Consider the following 21,488-nt stretch of genomic DNA (forward strand, 5'->3'; position numbering starts at 1 on the left):
TTGGAGGCAAAGATGATAAAGCTCCATCTCATATATCTTGGGCATGCTGCTAGGAAGGGCTATTTCCCAGAGAGGGAAATCATGCTTGGGAAGGTAGAGGGTTGGTGAAGGAGGGGAAGACCCTTGACCAGATTGATTGACACAGTGACTGCTGCAATGGGCTCTAGTGTGTCAAGAAGTGTGAGGCTGGCACAAGATAGGACAGGGTTCAGATCTGTTGTTCATAGGGTCGCTATCAGCCATACTCAACTTGACAGTACCTAACAACAGCAACAAATTACATGGGAGGAGGTCCCTAATTTCTTCCTCAGATCAGCTGAAGGATTTCACCACCTGCATCTGGGTTGACCTGCCACTTCCTTACCTGCTAAGTCACCAGTACTTCTTCCCAGAGTTACAAAGGGGTGTCCATTTGAAATACAGATTTTGGGGCCTTACTGGTGTAGAAGAATCTCATTTGGTAGTTCAACATTGAATTCTACATGTGAAAATGTACCCAGGCTTGTAGGTGTATACTACAGTTTGAAACACTCTATTGGAGTTTCTTAACAATTTCTTTTTGTGGATTCATGCTAAACAGCACACTCCAAAGGCCTGCAGATCCAGTGGAGAGTAAAACAAATACCTAGTTGGTTATTTCTTTGTCTGTTTACTTACTGGGAGAGTTGTGTCTTCTCATTTGAAAATAAACTGTTAGTTGAGATTACTTCCCAAGATTCAGCACTACCAGGACTAGAAACATCTTCATTTAATAAACACTTTCCATTTCTAATAGTGTGGAGCCCCCATTTAATGAATTATTCATCCTGTCAGCCTTCCTCCAATGTAACATCAGTTTAACATTAACAGTGCAAAACCCAGAACACTGGCTTTCCTGAAGAAACCAACGGGCAGCCTGCACTTTGCGCTCCTCACTGCTCCTTTCTCTGGTCACAGCACCAGCCCAGCACACACAAGAGGAGGTGAGGGAAGGTGGTCACGAAGGTCTCCAGGAAAGTGTGGTCTTCAATTTCAACTTCGGTGCTAAGGCATTGGGACACTTCTTTTTATTCAGCATTTCTTGATTATTTCTTTTCAGGGAGAGCAGGATACTAATTGGAAAGAAACTTCCATTAAAATTCCATCTGTGGTGCTTCTGGCATTTTTGTTCTTCACTTTACATTCCTTCTGCACACCTGGTCCTCAGTCCCCACAGCCCTGAAGACCCTAGAGTTTATGGGGGCGGGGGTGGTGAGTTTTTAAAAGTAATATTAAGACTCTCCTTTAAGAATAACAAATCTTCCAAAGAGATGCTGAGCCTCATTGGTATGCAAACTGGTGTATTCAGCTTTTAGAAGAAAGTAGTGGGAGAGCTTCTTAGGATGCATTTCTAATAGCTGGGAAGCCACTGAAGCAAATAGATGGGAATGGAGTAAACCTTCCCATTTGTTTAAGCTGATAATACTTTTGCCAACTTTGCGTGAAGATCCTTAGCTCAGATTCCTTGACTCAGCACTACAGCCATTCCCAATTACCTTGAAGAATGTGGCAATACTTGAATTCAGAGGAAGTGTCTGATGTGATCAGACTGTCAATAGCTGATGAAGCTTAGATCCCTGGATCTATGACTAGACTAGAAACATTTCATTATCATGCTTGGCTGTCTCTCCACAAGGATTGCAATGAGCTATTCAGGCTGTGAGACTATCTACTTAAAAGTTTCATTGTTCAGGTCTTTTCAGATCTTAGCTTCATTACTTTCTTCCCTTGGGCTTTGGGAGTGAGGGCAAGTGATTCAAGGTCCACTGCAACCTCTGTTACTTCCTGAATTCTGCCCAACATCACCTCTACTGCCACTATGTCTTCTGAGTAGTTACATATTTTTTTCTTCTTCCATGCCACATTAGCTTTATCTGCCTAGGGCAGTCTCTGTCGTCCTGAATTCCTGGACTTGTTCCAAGTACATACTACTATTCTCTTGTCAAACCCTCAAATCACTTGTTTTCTTCTTTATCACACCCATGCAGAAAATTAAAAAGAATTATATTAAATGTCCACCATATTTTATTCCAATGCTCAGTTTACTAAAGGTGATATAGATTGTATAGTGTAGATGCCACAATTTGATAAAATAATACATTTTTTTAATTGAACTATAACTGAAGTTAACAGTTGCCATCCTTGTTTTCAGTATCTCCCAAAAATCAGTACATCCTGGGATAATAAAACCATGATCAGAAACATTTACTGCAGTGGGTGCAAAGCAAACAAGCTTCTCTCTGAATATGACTCATATGTTCTCTCTGGCCTCTCCATCTCCAGTGACGGACACAGCATGTGCTCCACAGTAAGCTGGTCCACTTCGTAGCAACCTTATGAACAATAGGACAAATGCTGCTTAGCCCTGCATCCCTAACATCACCAACAGGCTGGAATATCAGCTGATCCTTCTGCCTCAGACCCACCTGGTTCTCACTTGCTCTCCGTGGTGACACCAAACGTGGTGTCTCTTAGTGGCTGATCCTAAAGAAGTCCCCAAAGCAAGCACAGCAGTATTCTGTTGTGATCTAGAAACCTTCCATTGGCTAATTTTTAAAAAGTAAATCACCAGGTTTTTTCCCCTTAGTCTGGAAATTTCACTGAAACCTGTCCACTACGGTGACCTGGCAGACGTTTGAAATAGCGGAATAGCTTCCTGCATCCTAGAATACATGCAGCATGCCCAAGTGAGAGGTGGTTCTCTGACACAGGTTTGATAGATAAATCATGTCATACATTAACATCTAACTTCCCTGCTCTAGGTCACATGCTGTGAGGACACACTTGTGCACTGTCCCTCCTCACCATCCACCTTTCAGCTGCTTTTGCTGATGTCATGTTCTCTGTGTCATCAACTGCCACCAGGGAAGATGTTATATCTCATGAGCACCAGAATCATTTCTCGTGTCTCACTCTACTAGCATCACTGATGTTGGAGGAAAAACAACTCAGATAAATCAACCAGTGAATACACAAGAAAAATAACAAACGGCTCTTCAGAGAGGACTTGTAGCAGGTGGGAATGTTTGTTCACAATGATTCTGAACAGTATCACTGAATACGCCACTGTGTAGAGTACTAATCACTCCTCTAAGAGTCTTCTCAATGTATTTGTCTATTTGGTTTAAAGGCAGCTCTACTGTGTATAGAAGACCCAGTACAGTTAAATGACCTATTTAATGGCATTTCTCCTTTGTTCTTTAGAAATTTCTTTAAGAAAGAAACAGATTCATATTAATAAATAATTGCAAGAGCATCTGAAAAATAAAGTGATTTATTTCTATCATTTTTAAATTTAGTAAAGCAGAGAAGTCTGGTAAAATATTAATAAATTCTGAATGTATTTTCTTTGCTTCTTAAAAATTTTAAATATCATGCTTTTATAGTTTTTGAATGGAGAATATCATCCCCCTATCATCTCACATACTTTGGGCATGTTGCTAGGAGTGACTATTCACTGGAGACAGACATCATGCTTGGAAAGGTGGCGGGACTGTGAAGGTTAAGACCCTCAACCGAGTGCACTGACACAGTGACTGTAGCAGTGGGCTTGAGTGTGTCAGAGACTATGAGGGTGGCACAGAAGAAGACAGGCTTCAGATCAGTTGTTCATAGGGTTACTGAGCCTTCCTCAACTTGATAGCATCTAACAAGAAGCTCCTACAGGGAGCTCCGATAGCCCAATGCTAAGAAGCTGTGCTGCAATTCAAAAGACACCTGGTTCAAATCTACCAACTGTGGAGGATCAGTAAGCTCCTCCCATTGTGATTTACTGCTTCTGAAAACCTTCTAGAGTGTTAGCTGTGAGACAGTTCTGATTGGATGACACACAGCAACAGTAGCAAAGCATTTAGTTATGCTCATAGGATGAATTGTGCTCATAGGAAATCTATAGCTAGACCAAAAGCAGTTGTTTCAATGGAGCAAGGGAACACTGCATGGTTTGAATCAGGCAGGAAAGGTATGCATCAGGGTTGTATCCTCTTTTTATACCTATTCAGTCTGTACACTGAACAAGTTATTTGAGAAGCTGTACTCAATGAAGAAGGTAGCACAAGAATCAGAAGACCCACCAACCACAAGCTCTATGCAGACGACCTGAAACCTTCAATATGAGCTGCATCTCAACATCAAGAAGATAAAAATCTTCACCATTGTATCAAATAATAACATGATAGATGGAGAAAGGATTGAAGTTGTCAGAGATTCCTGGATCCACAATCAACAACTTTTGAACTGGCAGTCAGGAAATCAGGAGACATTCATTAGACAAGTCTGTTTGCCTGAGACCTCTCTAAATAATGAAAGAGCAATGATGTCAGTTTGAAGTCTGAGAGGTGCACCTGAACAAGGCCATGATTTTTTAAATCACTTGCTATTCATCTGAAAGCAGCAAAACAAATAAAGATGACAATAAAGAATAAATACCTTTGAGTCGTAGTGTTGGAGAAGAGCAATGCATACCCCATGGACTGCCAAAAGAACAAGCTGTTATGTCTTGGAGAATATACACAGAGAATGCTTCTTGGTGGCAAGGATGACACAGCTTCATCTCACATACTTTGGGCATATTTCCAAGAGAGATTACTTGAAGAGGAACATCATGTTTGGAAAGGTAAAGGGTCAGTTAAAGAAAGGAAGACCCTCAATGAGATGGATTGACACAATGACTCTAGTAATAGGTTCAAGTGTGTTGGAGATGATGAGGATGGCACAGAACAGGACAGGTTTCAGATCTGTTGTTCACAGGGTCGCTATGAGTTATACTTGAGTTGATGATGTCAAAAAACAGTAACTCCTTTAGTGTTGAGAAGTGAGTTCAAGAAGAGAGACTATTTAACTTGATAAAAAAAGCACTCACTTCTAGAGATGAGGTTTTTATGAGTTGTAGTTGACTTAATGGTATCTAACAGTAACCAAAAGGTCAGCATGTCGAGCCTACCTACAGAAGAGAGCACTCCAGAATATAGACCTGGCTCTCTGCTTTCACAAAGATCACCATCAGAAGACCCAGTAGAGCTCACTTCTGCTCTGTAACGCAGGTCACTGGGCACTGGGATTGTCTCAATGCCAACGTGCTTAGTGCGCGCACACACGCACACACACCACACACACACAAATGGCTTCCAGAGCTTGAGTGTTGGGTTAAAAATTTATTTAGGTTTTGACTGTGGCTGATATGTGGAGAGGATAAGGTCGTAAGCACTAGCATAAATACAGAGCCTTCAGTTGGGGAAGACGAGGAGGATGGGAGAAACAGTATGGAATGAGATTTCACATTCCAGCAAGAGCCATCATGTTTGGCTGTTAAGTTAGTACCTGGGGGCCCTCGAGCCTCCCAACGCACAGATCCTGCTCTAGACCATCAGTGAGGTCTGAGTTTCAGGATTGGGGCTAAGCACTTTACATAGTCCCTAGGTATTCCTGCACGTGATCAAAGGCCAGAGCCATCACCCCCAGGTCTCCAGTGCAGGTAGTCCTTAGAAGGGTGGCTGGTTAATGGTGGTAATAAACATGTTCTCACAAAGCTAGTGTTGGTAGTTGCCATAGTTTTAAGATCAGTCCTGAGCCATGGTAACCGTATGAGTAGCAGGACCAACACTGCCTTGTGCACACCATCCCTACACCTCATTACAGGTGGGACAATTGGGAGTAACTTTGCCAGCAGATTACCAGCCTCTTGTCTTCCTATTCTCTCTCAGTCTGGATAATCCATTTTCTTTGTTCAGTGTCACAGCAACAAAAAGGCCAAGACGTCCCCTGACCAGGAATTCCAACTAGGTCACCTGAACAGAAAGCACAAATTGCCCACTGAATGACCACTGTGTCCATATGCCTGGCACATGCCTGCACTGCAACCGACTGTCCTCCTGCCAACTCTGACACAGTAATTTTTCAATCGCAGATCAGAACTAACTACTCACAGGGTTTTCAACGGTTGGAATCTTCATGGGAGCCGATCACAGGACCTTCCTTCCGCGGTGCTGCTGGGCAATGTGAATTACCAAGCTTTTGGCAATTTGTTGTTATGTTCTGTTTAATCAAGTCCATCTCAGTCACCTTATGTGCCCAAACAGAACTCACAGGTTTGTCTTTCTGCAATGTTTCCCCAAGCCAAATGTCAGGGAATTCTCCCACAAAACCCCCAGACAGACGGTCGATTTGCTGGGTAACGTGTCATTAGTCATCACATGCTTCACCATTCGTAACATGGTCAAAGCCATGGTTAGTTGTAGTTAGGTGCTGTTAAGTACGACTCACAGCTCCCCTATGAACCACAGACCTGGTCCTCTCCTATTTGGCTGCAAACCATCTGTTCCACCCAGGGACTTTCCCCCTGCAAAGCCCTGCACATGTGTTCCTGTTTGCCCATCTCATGCTCACTCATTACCTCCAGGCAGGACCAGTTCATAGCTAAACCTCTCGCATGTATTCAGATGCTATAAATTTCACAGGAGGAGATGCCTTATCTTTCTCTCATGGAGCAGCTGGTGGATTTCAACTGTCTGCCTTTGGGCTAGCAGATCAACTCTTTGTCAACTAAGCAACCAGTGCTCTATTTCTCAGGCTGCTGCTGCTGTTGTTGTTATGTGCCGTTGAGTCGCTTGCGACTCATAGCGACCCTATGTACAACCGCCCTAAACCCTGCTCTATCCTGGGCCAATCACACTGCCTCTGACACACCCATCCCGATTACCCCAGTCACTTAATCAATCCACCTCATAGAGGGTCTTCCCCTCCTGCGCCGCCCCTCCACACTCCCAAGCATGATGTCCCTCTCTAAGGATCTCTCCCTCCTTACAACATGCCCAAAGTATGTCAGACGAAGCCCCAGAATCCTTGCCTCCAAGGAGCAGCCTAGTTTAACTCTCTCCAGGATAAACCTGTTTGTTCTCCTAGCAGTCCATGGTACATACAATACTCTTCCAGCACCCAAGCTCAAAGGCATCAATTCTCCTTCTATCCTCCTTAGTCACTGTCCAACTCTCTGATGCCTAACAGTGATTGCAAAGACCATGGCCTGTATCAGACACACCTCTCAGGCTAGCTTTCTAAATTATTACAACTACTCATAATTAGAACAGCACTTATGCAAATTGTCTCTAACAAAATGCTTCATTTTGCCTGCTTACTTTTCCCCTTATTTTCAGCCAACATCTTTTTTTTGGCCCTGACAGCATTGAGACCTCCTCCCGTCCAAGGAGGTGCTGATTCTGTCACAAGGCCAGCTGTTCACAGGCCTCGTTACATTGCATCAGATGACCAGAGAGAACTGAGCTGACTACATTCTTTTCATCTCTGCTTGCTCTTTATACCACCCTTTATTTAGACCAATTACATTCACAGTACCATGAGCTACTCCAGAAGCCACACACACCTCTACCAGGTCTCAGAGGCATGTGATTCCTTATACTTTTTAAAGAAGTATTTAGCAGATATAGACTCCCGTCTTGCACATGGAAAACTACAAGATTCTTTTCCCCTGGTCTACAATGATTGAATGTGGCAGCTCTTAGTGCTGTCACGTGTCCTAGGAACAAAAAAGTTGGCTTTGTGAAGTCATGGATCCTTAATAGGGTTTTATTAAATAATCTACTACTTCTCCGGTAGTAGTAGTACTACTTCTCCAGTATTTTTTTTTTCTTTCCTAACTTCAAGAAATAACCACAGGCAGAATCTACACGTAACTCTAACAAAATTTAGTTGGTCTCTTAAAATTTAATTCATAATTATTAATAAACTTGTAACAGATAAACACATTCCATAGATTATCCCTAAACTTCCTTTTAGCTCATAGCTAAATTTTCTCACATTGACAATGTAGCAGGAGCTGCTAGCAAGTTGCATATTTAAATTCCATTACTATTTTATTTCCCTTTATGCCTTCTGATGAAAGAGCTCATAAGGAGGACATGGCTGGAAGCAAGCAGTGAGAACCAGGAATAAAGAGGGAAAGATGAAACAGAGGAGAGAGAGAGAGCGCGCGCTTTCTCGTTTCTGCCAGGGATGTCACACCCAAAGCAGCTGTGTCTCAGGCCTTTTATCATAAGGTGCAATCACGTCTCCAAGGCATTGAACACTTTTTGTGACTTGGTTTCAAACCACAACTATAAGAGAGTTCCATGAATTTTCTGGTTCCTCAGTCCTCATATGTTGTGTTTACACTACAGCGTATTGTATTAACAGCATTCTGGTGGCACAGTTCCGTACATGTTGCGCTGTTAACTGAAAAGTGGGCAGTTTGAATCCACCACTTGCTCTGTGGGAAAAAGCCAGGCTGTCTGTCCTCTCTCATTGATACTCATAACCTAGAAAACCTAATGGAAGATTGTTATGAGCTGGACTCAACTCAAAGGCAGAGAGTTTGGCTTGGTTGGATTTGTTCTCTATTAATTGTAGAAAGCTTTGCAATATTGTAAAATTACCAAAAAGTTACACAGAGACAAAAAGTGACCACTTGTGGTGGGGAAAATGGCAATGACAGAGTTGCTTAAAGTAGTAATGTCACAAATCTTCAAATTATATAAAAAAATGCAAAATGTGCAAAATGCCATAAAATGGTGTAAGCCTAAATGTGGATTAAAACCAAGTCTTTGATACAACATTTGAACAAAAATACACCTTTGAGTTGATGCCACCTCATTCACAGAAGCCCTATAGAACAGAGTTGAACTTTGGCCAGAATTTTCAAGACTGTCATCTCTACTGAGGTTACAAACTACTTCCTCTATCACCTGGGAATTTGAAGTATTATTCACTTTTGCTCAGCATCCCACTGCTTAACTGCTGCACCACCAGAACTCCTTTGGAAGAAAGAGATTCACATGTGAATATACTGACATACAAGGGGGGAAACTTAATCTCTTAATAACACACACCAGGATCCTTCTAATCCTAATCTTAGTCACATTGTTTAAGTAAAAACCAACCTAGATTCTTGCTATTGCATTGCTTCTACCCCATGTCATGGGTTTTCTTGGCTGTAATCTTTGTAGACAGAAGCATTTCCGCAGAACACCTTCCACTGTGCCACTCCTACCAATAGTGAATAAGGGTTCCAGTTTCTCCGCAATCTTGCCAGCATTTGTTGTTTGCTGCTCTGTTGAATTTTGGTATTTTTACTGGGATGAGATGATCTCTCATAGTTGTTTTGATTTGCATCTCTCTTAGAGCTAGGGATTTTTCTTCATGTGTTTGTTCTCTAACAGAATGTCTGATAGTTTATTTTAAACTAACTCAATTTTTTTTCATTGTTGCTAAACCATTATTTACATCTCAAGACATCTTAGTCATTAATGTTGTGGTTATTGTTGATTGCCTTCAAATCGAGCACGACTCATAGCAACTCTATCTCTCAGATAATACAGTACATTTTTCTTAAATTTTAAATTACATGGGTGGGGGGAAAAAACAAAACAAAACCAGAGCTAAATTAATGTTTTTCTTTCCCTCCTCACATTTATTCAGGATTTCTTGCACAAAGGAAGTCTATTCCCTAGCTAGATTTGTCCTCCCTTCTATAAGACAGTTAATAGAATGTTTAACTTTCTTACTAAATCACTCAATATAGCCCTCAGATCACTAGGCTGGGCGGGGGAGAAGGCACATTAAAAGGTCCTTGCAGAGAAGAACAGTTCAACTAATTCCCACTAGCTAAAATGAACTACCCCAGATTAAAAAGAAGAGGATAAACCATATATTTTTCTTCCATTTTCCACTATTACTCATGTAATTCAGTTACAGAGATTGTATTCCCCATATTATGCAGCCATCATTATTAAATTTCCAATTTTTCCCCATAAGCCTTAAGAGAAACACCCTCTATGATGTCTCCAAGCTTGTAAATATTTTTAAAAATATTTTATAAAATTCCTTAAGAAGAAGAAACTTAAGGAGTTTTTGAAAACAGACCAAATATACAAGATTTTTAAAGGGAATTCCTTCCCACAAAGACACGAAAGGAGAGTGAATGAACCATAGAAACCAGAAACAACAAAAAAAGAAACACAGAAAACTGACAACAATCACACCTGGCCAGTCAATAATCACACTATGAATGGATTAAATGCACCAACCAAGAAAAAGAGAGTAGCAGGATAAAAAACAAAAACAAATAAAAAAAACCAGTCAATCAGTATGTTGTCTACAAGAGACACATCTAAGAAATGAAGAGAAAGATATACTCGAAATCAAAGGCTGAAAAAAATATGCCAAGCAAATTGCATACACATACACAAAAATAAACAAGAGTGGCAATATTAATCTCTGATAAAATGGACTTCAAGATGAAAACCACCATCAAAGAGAAGAACAATATAATGACTAAAGGCACAGTAGATCAAGAAGACATTACCTTGCTCAACATCTATGCACCAAATGATAGACCTGCAAAATACATAAAACAATGATTAACAGAATTGAAGAGAAAAATAGACAGCACTACAATAGTGGTAGGAGACTTTAACACACCAGTCTTATGAAAGAATAGGTCAACTCAAAAGAAACTTCACAAAAATGCAGAAGACCTTAACTATACATTCAGCCAACTCAATCTTATGGATGTATTCTGAGTACTGTACCCAACTAGAAATGAATTTACTTTCTTCTCAAGTGCATATGGTACGTTCTCCAAGACTGATCACACATTAGAGCACAAAGCAGATTTCAACAAATTAAAAAAAAACACAACACAAAACCAAACACACCACAAAACCAACATTGAATAATACAAAGTGTCTTTTCAAATAACAATGGCATAAAACTAGAAATTAACCACAAGAGGATAAAGCTTATAAACCCATCCATGTGGAAGCTAAATAAAACCCTCCTAGCACATGATGGGGTTAAAGAACAAATAAAAAATGAAATAAGCAATGGTTTGAAATAAATTATAATGGAAATACAACACACAAAAACTTCTGGGACGAAGCCAAGGGAATCCTCAGGGGCAGTTAGTTCATAGCAACAGGCCAATACACACATGCACAAAAGAATGAAGCAATATTAATGATCTAACACAACACCTTCACCAAAGAGAGAAAGAATAACAGCCTAAACCCACAGCCTCTAGAAGAAAGGAAGTTATAGGACTAAGAGCTGAAATCAATCATAGAAAGCAAAAGAAAAAAGAAGGTATAAATAACTTAAGGAATGATGTAACATCACATCAGGACTACCGGAAATTAAATCTATACTATCAGAATATGATGAAAATGTGTATTCTGATAAATTTGACAACGTAAGGAAAAAACCAACATTCCACCACAAAAAAATTTCTGGACCAGATGGCTTCATGGCTGAATTCTACCAAACATTCAGAAAAGATTTATCACCAATTCTCCTTTACTTATTTCCAAAAAATGGGGGCGGGAGACATTATATGAAGCAAACATCACCATAATACCAAAACCGAGCAAAGATACTACCAAAAAAAAAAAAAAGACAGACCAATATCTCTCATGAACATAGTTGCAAAAATTATTTTTTTCTTTTTTATTATTATTATTAAATTTTTTTTGTTCTAATGAACATTTACAGAGATTTTGGGTTTTCATTCATTCATTGTTGCACTGTTTTCTCCACCCTCCTCCCCAGTTCGTCCTTCTTTCCCCCCCCCCATGTCTGTTTTAATTGTCCAATTGCCACAGTGCTTGTCAAAGCCAGTTCTGATTAATCTCCTTTGTCAGTGTGTCCCTTGCCATTCCCTAACACTCCTCCCTGAGAGAGACTTCACCCTGAGTCATAAGGAAAAGGGGATGGCATATTCTCTTAGCTACTTCCTGCTGAAAAGGGACGCTGAGGGTTTCAGGCTGAAGGTCTTCTCTCACTACTCTAAAGGGCCCCTTTGGAAGTAGGAAACACATAGACTATTATGGAGATTGACTTTGGAATTTAGATGCACTCTTATTGATTGTGCTTAGCTGTACATGTTCATATCCTTGAAGATGTATCATGTAATAAGATCCTCCCCAATAGAATCCAAAAGCACATAAAAAAATTATCATGACCAAGTTGGATTCATCACAGTTATGCAAGGATGATTCAACATAGGAAAAGCAATCAAAGTAACTAACCACATTAACAAAGCAAATACAAAGAACTTATGACCCTTGCTGGAAGCCGGAGTGGCATTCACTTCCTAAACAACATGCCTATGGGAACTATGAACTGTGACAAATGATGATAGTTATAGAAAGGTTTCAGGCCTTTTGATCATAGGGTCACTATGAGCCGTGCTCAACTCAAAAGCAATCAATAACAAAAACAACATGATCCTAGTAGAAGAGGCATTTGACAAAATCCAACATCCCTTCCTAATAAAGACACCCAGTAAAATTGTAATAGAAGGGAATTACCTCAATATAAGGAAAAGCACATATGCAAAGCTAAGAGCCAATATCACTCTTAATGGAGAAAGACTAAAAGTATTTTCCTGGAGTTACGAAGCAAAGATGTCCACTGCCACCATTTCTATTCAATATTTTAATGGAATATATGTTAAAGCAATACAGCAAGGTTGTTCATAAGGCTTTCTCCAAGTCTGATACCACAGTTCTCCTCAGAGAGTCCAACCTCCCTGATGACCTGTTCTGCATACAGATTGAAAAGATATGGAGATAGGACACATCTTTGACGCACATCCTTACCAGTTTTGAACCATGCAGTATTTCTTTGCTCTGTTCTGACGACTGCTTCCTGGTTCAAGTATAGGTTTTAATCATGTGTTCTGGGATTCCCATTCCCCTCAGAGTTAGCCACAGTTTGTTGTGATCCACATAGTCAAACGCCTTTTCATAGTCAATGGAACACAGACATTCCTCTGGTACTCCCTGCTTTCAGTTAAGATCCACGTGACATTAGCTATAATATCCCTACTACCACAGCCCCTTCTAAACCCGGCCTATACATCTGGAAGTTCTGTTGCTGCAATGTTCCAGTTGTTTTAGGGTAATTTTTAGCACAATCTTGCTTGCACATGACATTAATGATATTGTTTGATCATGTCTACATTCTGTCAGGTCACCTTTCTTTGGAATGGGAACAAATATAGATCTCTTCCAGTCAGTTGGCCAGGTGGTTGCTCTCCAGATTTCTTAGCACCACTTGGTGAGCACATCCAGGGCAGCATACGTTTGTTGAAATATGTCAATTGGTACACCATCAATGTCTGTGGCCTTGTTTTTTGTTTTTGTTTTTTTTTTTTGTTTTGTATTGTTTTTTCCAATTCTTGCTGTTCATCTTGAACTTCTTCCTTCACCACAGGTTCTTGCTCATACATTGTTTCATTAAATTCTTGTGTCCACCAATTTCTTGTTACAGTAGACTCTGTACACTCCTTCCATCTTCTTTTAATGATTCCTGGATCATTTAATATTCTGCTTAATGCATATGTAAGCATTGCAACATGTTTTAAGCTGAAGGAATTGAAAAACAAATTCAAGCCTCAAGTTGCAATACTTACATATTTCAACAAACATATGCTGCCCTGGATGTGGCCCTTTTGATTTTCTGTTTCCAGCTCTTTGCACATTTCATTATAGTACTTTGTCTTCCTTCACTGCCCTCTGAAATCTCCTGTTAAGCTCCTTAATTGCTTTGCTTTGCTTTGGCTTCTCAGCTCTCTAGTGCAATATTCAGAATCTCATCTGACATCCACCTTGGTCTTTTCTTTCTCCTCTGCCTTTCTAATGACCTTTTGCATTCTTCATGTATGATATCCTTGATATACTCTCACAACTCCTCTGGTCTTTGCTTACTGGTGTTCAAGAACTCAAACCTGTTCCTGAGAGATGGTTTTGAAATTTGAAGGAGATACACTGAAGGTCAAATTTTGGCTCTTGTGGATTTAACTTTCTTCAACTTCAGTTTGAATTGCATGAGTAGTTGATGGTCTGTTCCACAATTAGAACCTGGCCTAGTTTTCACAGCTGATATTGAGCTTCTCCAGTGATTCTTTCCACAGATGTAAACAATTTGATTTCTATACATACCATCGTATAAGGTGCATTTCATGCGTATAGCCTGTATTTGTTTCTTGTAAGAAATATTTGCAATGAATCATTGGGTGTACAGAATTCTATCATTCTTTCTCCAGCTTAATTTCTGTCACCAACACAGATATCAAATTCATTTTTCAAGGAGATTGAAAGGGAAATTGTCAAGTTTATTTGTAGTGGAAAGAAAACCTGGATAAACACTTCTGAAAAATAAAAATGAACTGGGAGGCATAGCACTCCCTGATCTCAATACCTACTACACTACATCACACCTACTATGGCGGTAATAACCAAAACAGCATGGTACTGGTAAAATGACAGGCACAGAGACCAATGAAACCGAATTTAGAACTCATAAATGACCTATGTATCTACAGTCAACTGATATTCAACAAAGAAATAAAATTAATCAAACAGGCAAGCAGTAAGTCTTCAAGAAATGGTACCAGGCAAAACTGAACTACTACATGGATTAACATCTCACACCATACACAGAAGTCAACTCAAGGTGGATCGAAGACCTGGCACTAAAGCCCAAAACCATAAAGTTCTTAAGAGACAAACTGGGACCAAGTCCTAGTCTATGGCCATAAAGAGGCTGACAAATACAGCAAGAAATGCACAGTCTGGAAAGGATAAAATTGATGAATGGGATCTTCTAAAGATTAAATCCCTGTGCATATCAAAAACTTTGCCCAATAGGGGAAAAAGAAAACCTACTGATTAGGAAAAAAAAACACAACTTGGTAATACTATCTCAGACAAGGGTCTCATAAAAAAGTTTACAGAATACTCCTAGGCCATGAGAAGAAAAAGACTGATAACCTAATTACAAAATGGGCAAAAGACATGGAAAGACTTTTCACAGAGGCAGTCAGTCAGGTGGCCAACAAACACATGAAGAAATGCTCAAAATTACTATAAATAAATGATATGTAAATCAAAACCACAATGAGATACCATCTCATCTCAGTAGCAGTGCCAATGTTTAGCAGGGCAGCAAGCAATAAATGCTGGAGACAGTGTGGGGAGATTAGAACTCTCACATATCATTGGTGGGATTGTAAAATGGTGCAACCACTGTGGAAGGCAGTTTGTCATTTCTCAAAAAGTTTGACACAGAAACTCTGCATGACTCAACCACTCCACTACTAGGAACATACCCAAAGGAAATTAGAACTGAGACTGAGACACAAATGGAGATTTGTACACCAATATTCGTAATAGTGCTATATACCATTTTAAGAACATGGAAACAACCCAAATGTCCAATTACAATTTAATGGAGGAATTATAATACACTCACACAATGGAGGTAGTAGGCAGCACTCAGGAGGAACAATGTTGAAAAATGCTACATAACTTGGGGGAGAAAGTGGAGAGCATTACACTGAGCGAAGTCAGTCTCATAAGGACAAATACTACAATAAAACCATTACTATCAAAATAGAAGGATAAGCAGTACAATACATATGGAGACCTAAGGGGGAAGGAGTGGGAACAGAGTGATGAGGACAAATGGGGACATAATCACAGATTTGCACAATCTGATGAGTGGAGGGAAGGAGTAAAGGGAATGGGAAATCTCTGGCAGGGACCTAAAAGACAGGGTGGTGGTCTGCATAGTCCAATAGTAATGAATTTTAAAAAACAATGCATGGGAATGATTGTACGAAACACAATATGAAGAATAGTATGGACACAATGAGTACAAACTTTGTAAGAAAATAAAAATAAAAAAATTTGAAAATATGAGATACTCTAAAGATCGGATACGCACTGTACAGAGTAGGTCATTCTAAAGTTTTGAATACTTACCATCTGATAATTTAAAGATAAATCATATTCAGCTATGTTATTGTTATTGTTATTAACTACCATTGAGTCATAGGCAACTCATCATGACCCTATGAATTAAAGACCTGAATATTTGTTTAACTTTCATCATTTACTCCAAGTTCATACAGTGTCCAGAGGCAAGCTAATTTGGAAGTGGATGTCACTCCTGATTCCAAGCTTGTTTTATTCGGGGAGCTCCACCAAACACTTTCCACCATGGGTAACCATTATTGCATTTGACACATTAATGTCACAGATTTAAAGAACTGCTTCTCAGCTCTTGTCTATTCTGATTCCCGCTCAATACTACTAATTTTCCACCCTAAAAAACAAAAATATTGGAGATAAAAGAACTTCCATATAAATTGAGATTTATGCAATCTGTCATGTACCTTGTAATATATATCATGAATGCCTATTATCATCCTGTCTTTTCACATTCCCAGTGAAACCTTCCTAGTCCTTCATCCCTTCCCTACCCATTAACCTCTGCTATCCTTTTCAAGCTAACACTTTTCAAGTTTTACCAATCTTTATAGGAAGAAACACCTCAACTCTCTCCCAAAGGGCAGCTTGTAGAGTCATTCAATTGACCCTTTGGTTAGTAGCCCCAACTTGTTATGATCTATGACTTCAGAACTCTCGTGGCATAGTCTTCAACATTTTATGTTGATAATCAAAGGGACATGCATGTCTCTGGTGGTTCAGATATTAAAGATAGGAAGTCTGCTCCCAGAGGGACTTAGTCTAAGAAACTCAATGTGGATCAATATGAGCTTTAACTCACTAAAGAACAGTGGATGAGTTGAATTGAAAAGTAACACCTCCCCATTTCTTCTTTACATTTTTCCTGGTAACTAAAATAAACCCTGATCCCTTTATTTGTCGTCTTCTATCATGTTTTTCCAACAAACATTCTTCCAGGTGTTATAGCACTGATCTGTGCATTGCTGTACAGAGGTAACTCATGGTTGCTGTGATGCTGAACACTATGACACTGACGTGTCAAATGTGATAATGGTCACCCATGGTGGACAGTGTTTGCTGGAGCTTCCCGATTAAAACAATCCTGGAAGCAGGAGTGGCATCCACTTCCGAAATGTTTTGCCTCCAGAAAGTCTATTAACAGTGCTCCAGCCTTTCGTTCACAGGGTCACTATGAGTCATCTACGACTCAATGTCACCTAACAACAACAACAAGAAGAAATAATATATTGTAAAAGTGTATAATGCAAGATAAGGGCTTCTGACTTACTTAATTCAGTATCGTCCAAATACTCTGATGGAGGAAGATGTGACTCCTTTGAGATCAATGTATTTTCTGAGTCTGAAAATTCAGACTGAGCTAGGAGTTGCTTTCAGAAACCTAAAAGAGGGAAATCTAGGTGAGCTGGGTCTACCTGGACTACAAGGGAAAGGAAACACTGTCCACTCTTCAGATCACATAGACTTTGGGGTTTGCCTATGTATTTGGGAGGCAGAAGGTAGGAATGACGTAGGTATGTCATTCCCTCTCTAGATTTCAGATATCAAAATCCTCCACTTAAAGTGTGCACTATATTTTATTCTGAAGTATCAAGATAGCACATTCTTCTCGAACTTTCTTGAAACATTGCTCAAAACTGAAGATGCACCTGATATATCTCAGTATAGAAAGGAAAATACACACACACCCCTCAGCAATATGAATGAAGAATACTGTGAAACACAATGTATACAAACTTCGTAAACAAATCAATAAAAAGTGGTATAAAAATAAATATCACATGTAAGCAAGATCCTGGTAAAAACTGTACAAAATGATCAAAATAGTGCATCAAAAGAGAACTGCCAGATATGCAGGCTGGATTTAGAAGAGGCCACGGCACTAGAGATATTATAGCCAGTGTTAGAGAGTACCAGAGGAATGTTTATGTTTCATTGACTATGCAAAGGTTATTTGACTATATGGATCACAATAAACATTGGCTAACTCTGAGAAGACCATGAATCCTAGAACCCTTGATTGTTTATGTGAAACCTATACCTGAGTCAGGCGGCAATTGTCAGAACAGGGCAAGGAAACACCGCATGGTCCAACATCAGGAAAGGTGTACACCAGGGATGCATCCCATCGCCATACCTTTTCAATCTATATGTGGAACAAGTCATCTTGTAGGCAGTGCTCTATGAGAAAGAATGACGCATCAGGCTTGGAGGAAGACTCATTAACAACTTGTGTTAATGTAGGTGATATAATCTTGTTCGAAAAACTGAGGACCTGAGGCATTTGCTGCAGAAGGTCAAGTACTTCAGCCTTAAATACAGATTGATACACAACATTAAGAAAACAAAGATTCTAAAAAAGCCCCAAAAAAACAAACAAAGATTCTCACCACTGAGACAAATGGCAGCATCATGACAGGCAGTGAAGAGATTGAGATTCTTAACAACTTCAGCTTGCTTCAGTACACAAACAACTCTCTTGGTACCAGCAGCCAGGAAATAGAAGAATTGCATTGGGAAAGTCTGCTCTCAGGGACCTCTCCAGAGTACTGAAAAGCAATGATGTCAGTCAGGAGAACAAGGGGCACCTGATCTAGCCCATACTCTTTGCAATTACTTGCTATGCATCAGAAAGCTGGACAGTGACAAAGGATGATAGAAGAACTGACGTCTTTGTATAGTGCTGAAGGAGTGTTGAATATATCATGAACTGCTAAGAGAATAAACATCTTTGTCGTAGAGAGGGTGAAACCAGCTGTTCCTTGGAGGCAAAGATTTTGAAGCTCTTTCTGACATACTTTGAACATGTTGAAAGAACGGACCAGTCCTTGGAGAGGGACATCATGCTTGGAAGGGTGGAAGAACAGCACAAGAGAGGAAGACCTGGATGAGATGGATTTACTCAGTGACTGGGGTAATGGGGATAGTTGTGTCAGAGACAAGATTGGCTCAAGATAAGAGCTGGTTTCAGGGCTGTTGTACATAGGGTCACTAGGAATCAGAAGTGACTTGATGCCACATAACAACATCATCTGGTTTCTTTAGGGTATATTCTCAGTAGTGGAATTGCTGAGTCAAGTGGTATTTCTATTTCTAATTTTTTGAGAAAGCACCAGACTGCCTTCCAGAGTGGTTGCACCACTTTACATTCCCACCAACAGTGAATAAGGGTTCTAGTTTCTTTACAATCTTGCCAGCATTTGTTGCTTGCTGCTTTGTTGAATTTTGCTATTCTTAATGGATTGAGATAATATGTCATAGTTGTTTTGATTTGCATCACTCTTAGAGCTAGGGATTTTGAGCATTTCTTCATGTGTGTGTTTGCCTTCTGAATGTCTTCTTTGGTGAAGCGTCTGTTCATATCCTGTGTCCATTTTGCGACTGGGTTGTTTACCTTTATTATGTTGTGGTGCTCAAGTATTCTATAAATTCTAGATATAAGTCCCTCAACAGTTGCATCATTACAATCTTTCTCAGTCTGTAGCTTTCCTTTTTACCCTGTTGGAGAACTGCCACTCAAGCAGGTATATGTTCACTCCTGTTTTGCTGCTTTGCTTATAATACCAAAGAGATGTAAGCAACCACGTACCCATCAACAAACAAATGGATAGAGAAGCTGTGGTATATTCACACAATGGAATGTTATGCAGTACTGAAAAACAAGGACCTCATGAAATATTACACAAAATGGTGACCCTGGAGAACATTATGCCGAGTGAAGTATCACAGAAGGACAAATACTGCATAAGGCCACTGTTATAAAACAGGACTGCTACGAGGATTGGGGGGAGGAACACTATGAAAAGAGGGGATAAATAATGTCACTGCATTCAAACAGATGAGGGGAAAGAATTGCTTAAGAATATATGGTAAGAGGGGCATCCAGCTTGGGGTCCTGGAACCATGACCCAATTTGTCTGTAACCTGGTGGAAAAGGCTCAAGTGATGGTAAACACTGCTGTGTTGCTACCCGAAGCCTCGAATGGCCACATTTTGGCTCTATATTGAGGAGGAGTTGATTCCTCCAACCCCGGCTGAGATCCTTATAGCTATTCAGAGCCTAAAAAAAATAATCAACTGTGCTCCAACTGATCGCTTCAAACAGCTCACAGTTAAGGAAGCTCTGCTGAATAGTTTGGTGGTGTGGATCTGATTTTACATTGGTGAGATCACAGGCAAGCACGGGATCTTTTGTTGTGCTGTTTAAATGCATTCGATTATACTTTATTTGCTGTTTGTGTATTCTTGGACCATGTGTGATGAGATTAATAGATCAATAAAATAGATAATATGTGAAAAAAATATATGATTAGGTATTATTTCCATGGCAACAGTCCAGAGTAAGAGCTGCATAGTAAAGTGGATGGGGCTGGGGTGGGGGGTATTATACAACAACGGTTTTTGTTTTCAAAAAGAAAAGCAAATAGGAGGTGGGGAGTGGGCAGGGAGGAAAATGTGCAACAATGAATGAATGGAAATTCAATTTCTCTAGAAACTTTTATTAAAAGCTTATTAAGAAAAAAACAAAACATCAGGCCAGTGGTAAGAATCTCTGTTTTCTTGACATTGAGATGCAATCCATATTAAAGGCTGTGTTCTTTGATCTGCAACAAGTGCTTCAAGTCCTTCTCACTTTCATCAAGCAAGGTTATGTCATCTGCATAATGCAGGTTATTGTTGAGTCTCCCTCCAATCCTGATGCTACATTCTTCTTTGTAGAGTCTAGCCTTTTGAACAATTCCATTAACATACAGATTGAATAGGTATGGAGAGAGAATAAAACTTTGACACATTCCTTTCCCAGTTCTAAACTACGTCATGTTCTTCTGCTCTGTTATCACAACAGCCTTCTGGCCTAGGTATAGGCTTCACAGGAGTGAAGTGATCAAGTGTTCTGGGATTCCCATTCTTCTCAGTGTTGGCCATAACTTGTTACGATTCACACAAGTCAAAAGCCTTTGCATAGTCACTAAAGCATAAATGGACATTCTTCTAGTATTATTTACTTTCAGCCAGGATCCATCTGATATAAGCAATGATATCCCTCGTGCCTTTTTATATCCTGCTTAAACTTCTGGCATTTCCATTTCTATGTTCTAGCTGTTTTTTAATGATCTTCAGCAGTATTTTGCTTGCATGTGACATTAATTATATTGTTCAATACTTTCTATATTCTGTTGGATCAACTTTCTTGGGAATGGAAAAATTACCGTCTCTTCCAAGCCGCTGGCCAGACAGCTATCCTCTCATTTTCATGGCATAGACTGGTGAGTGCATCCAGAGCTGTACCTGTTAGTAGAAACAGTCAATTGTTATTCCATCAATTCCTAGGATCTTACTGTTTGCCAATGCCTTCAGTGCAGCTTCGACTTCCCCCTTCATTGTCATTGGCTTCTGCTAACAGGGTACTTCTTGAAATTTTCCTGGTCAGTCTGTTATTTTGGTACAGTGACTCTTTCTTCCATCTTTTCTTTTTTTACTGCTTTCTTGGTCATTCAATATATGGCCCATGGCATCTTTCAATATTGAAACCTGAGGCTTAAATATGTTTTTGTTCTCTCAGCTTGAGAAGTGCAGAATGATTTTTTCCCTTTTCATTCTCTAATTCCAGCTCTGTGGACATTCTTTATAATACTTTGCTTTATCTTT

The 21,488-nt window shown here is 39.7% G+C and overlaps 1 protein-coding gene and 1 pseudogene across 2 annotated transcripts in view; one reads left to right on the top strand and one right to left on the bottom strand.

Moving 5' to 3' along the window:
* The window catches only part of GRM7 (glutamate receptor, metabotropic 7), a 730,124-nt gene that overhangs the window by 405,667 nt on the left and 302,969 nt on the right, over positions 1–21,488 (bottom strand). The window lies entirely within an intron of this gene.
* On the top strand, positions 19,743–20,046 carry LOC102847664 (annotated as a pseudogene).

The sequence above is a fragment of the Elephantulus edwardii genome, unplaced genomic scaffold (genome assembly GCF_000299155.1).
Source record: "Elephantulus edwardii isolate Elephantulus edwardi_28Jun2011 unplaced genomic scaffold, EleEdw1.0 scaffold00200, whole genome shotgun sequence".
Taxonomy (NCBI): domain Eukaryota; kingdom Metazoa; phylum Chordata; class Mammalia; order Macroscelidea; family Macroscelididae; genus Elephantulus; species Elephantulus edwardii.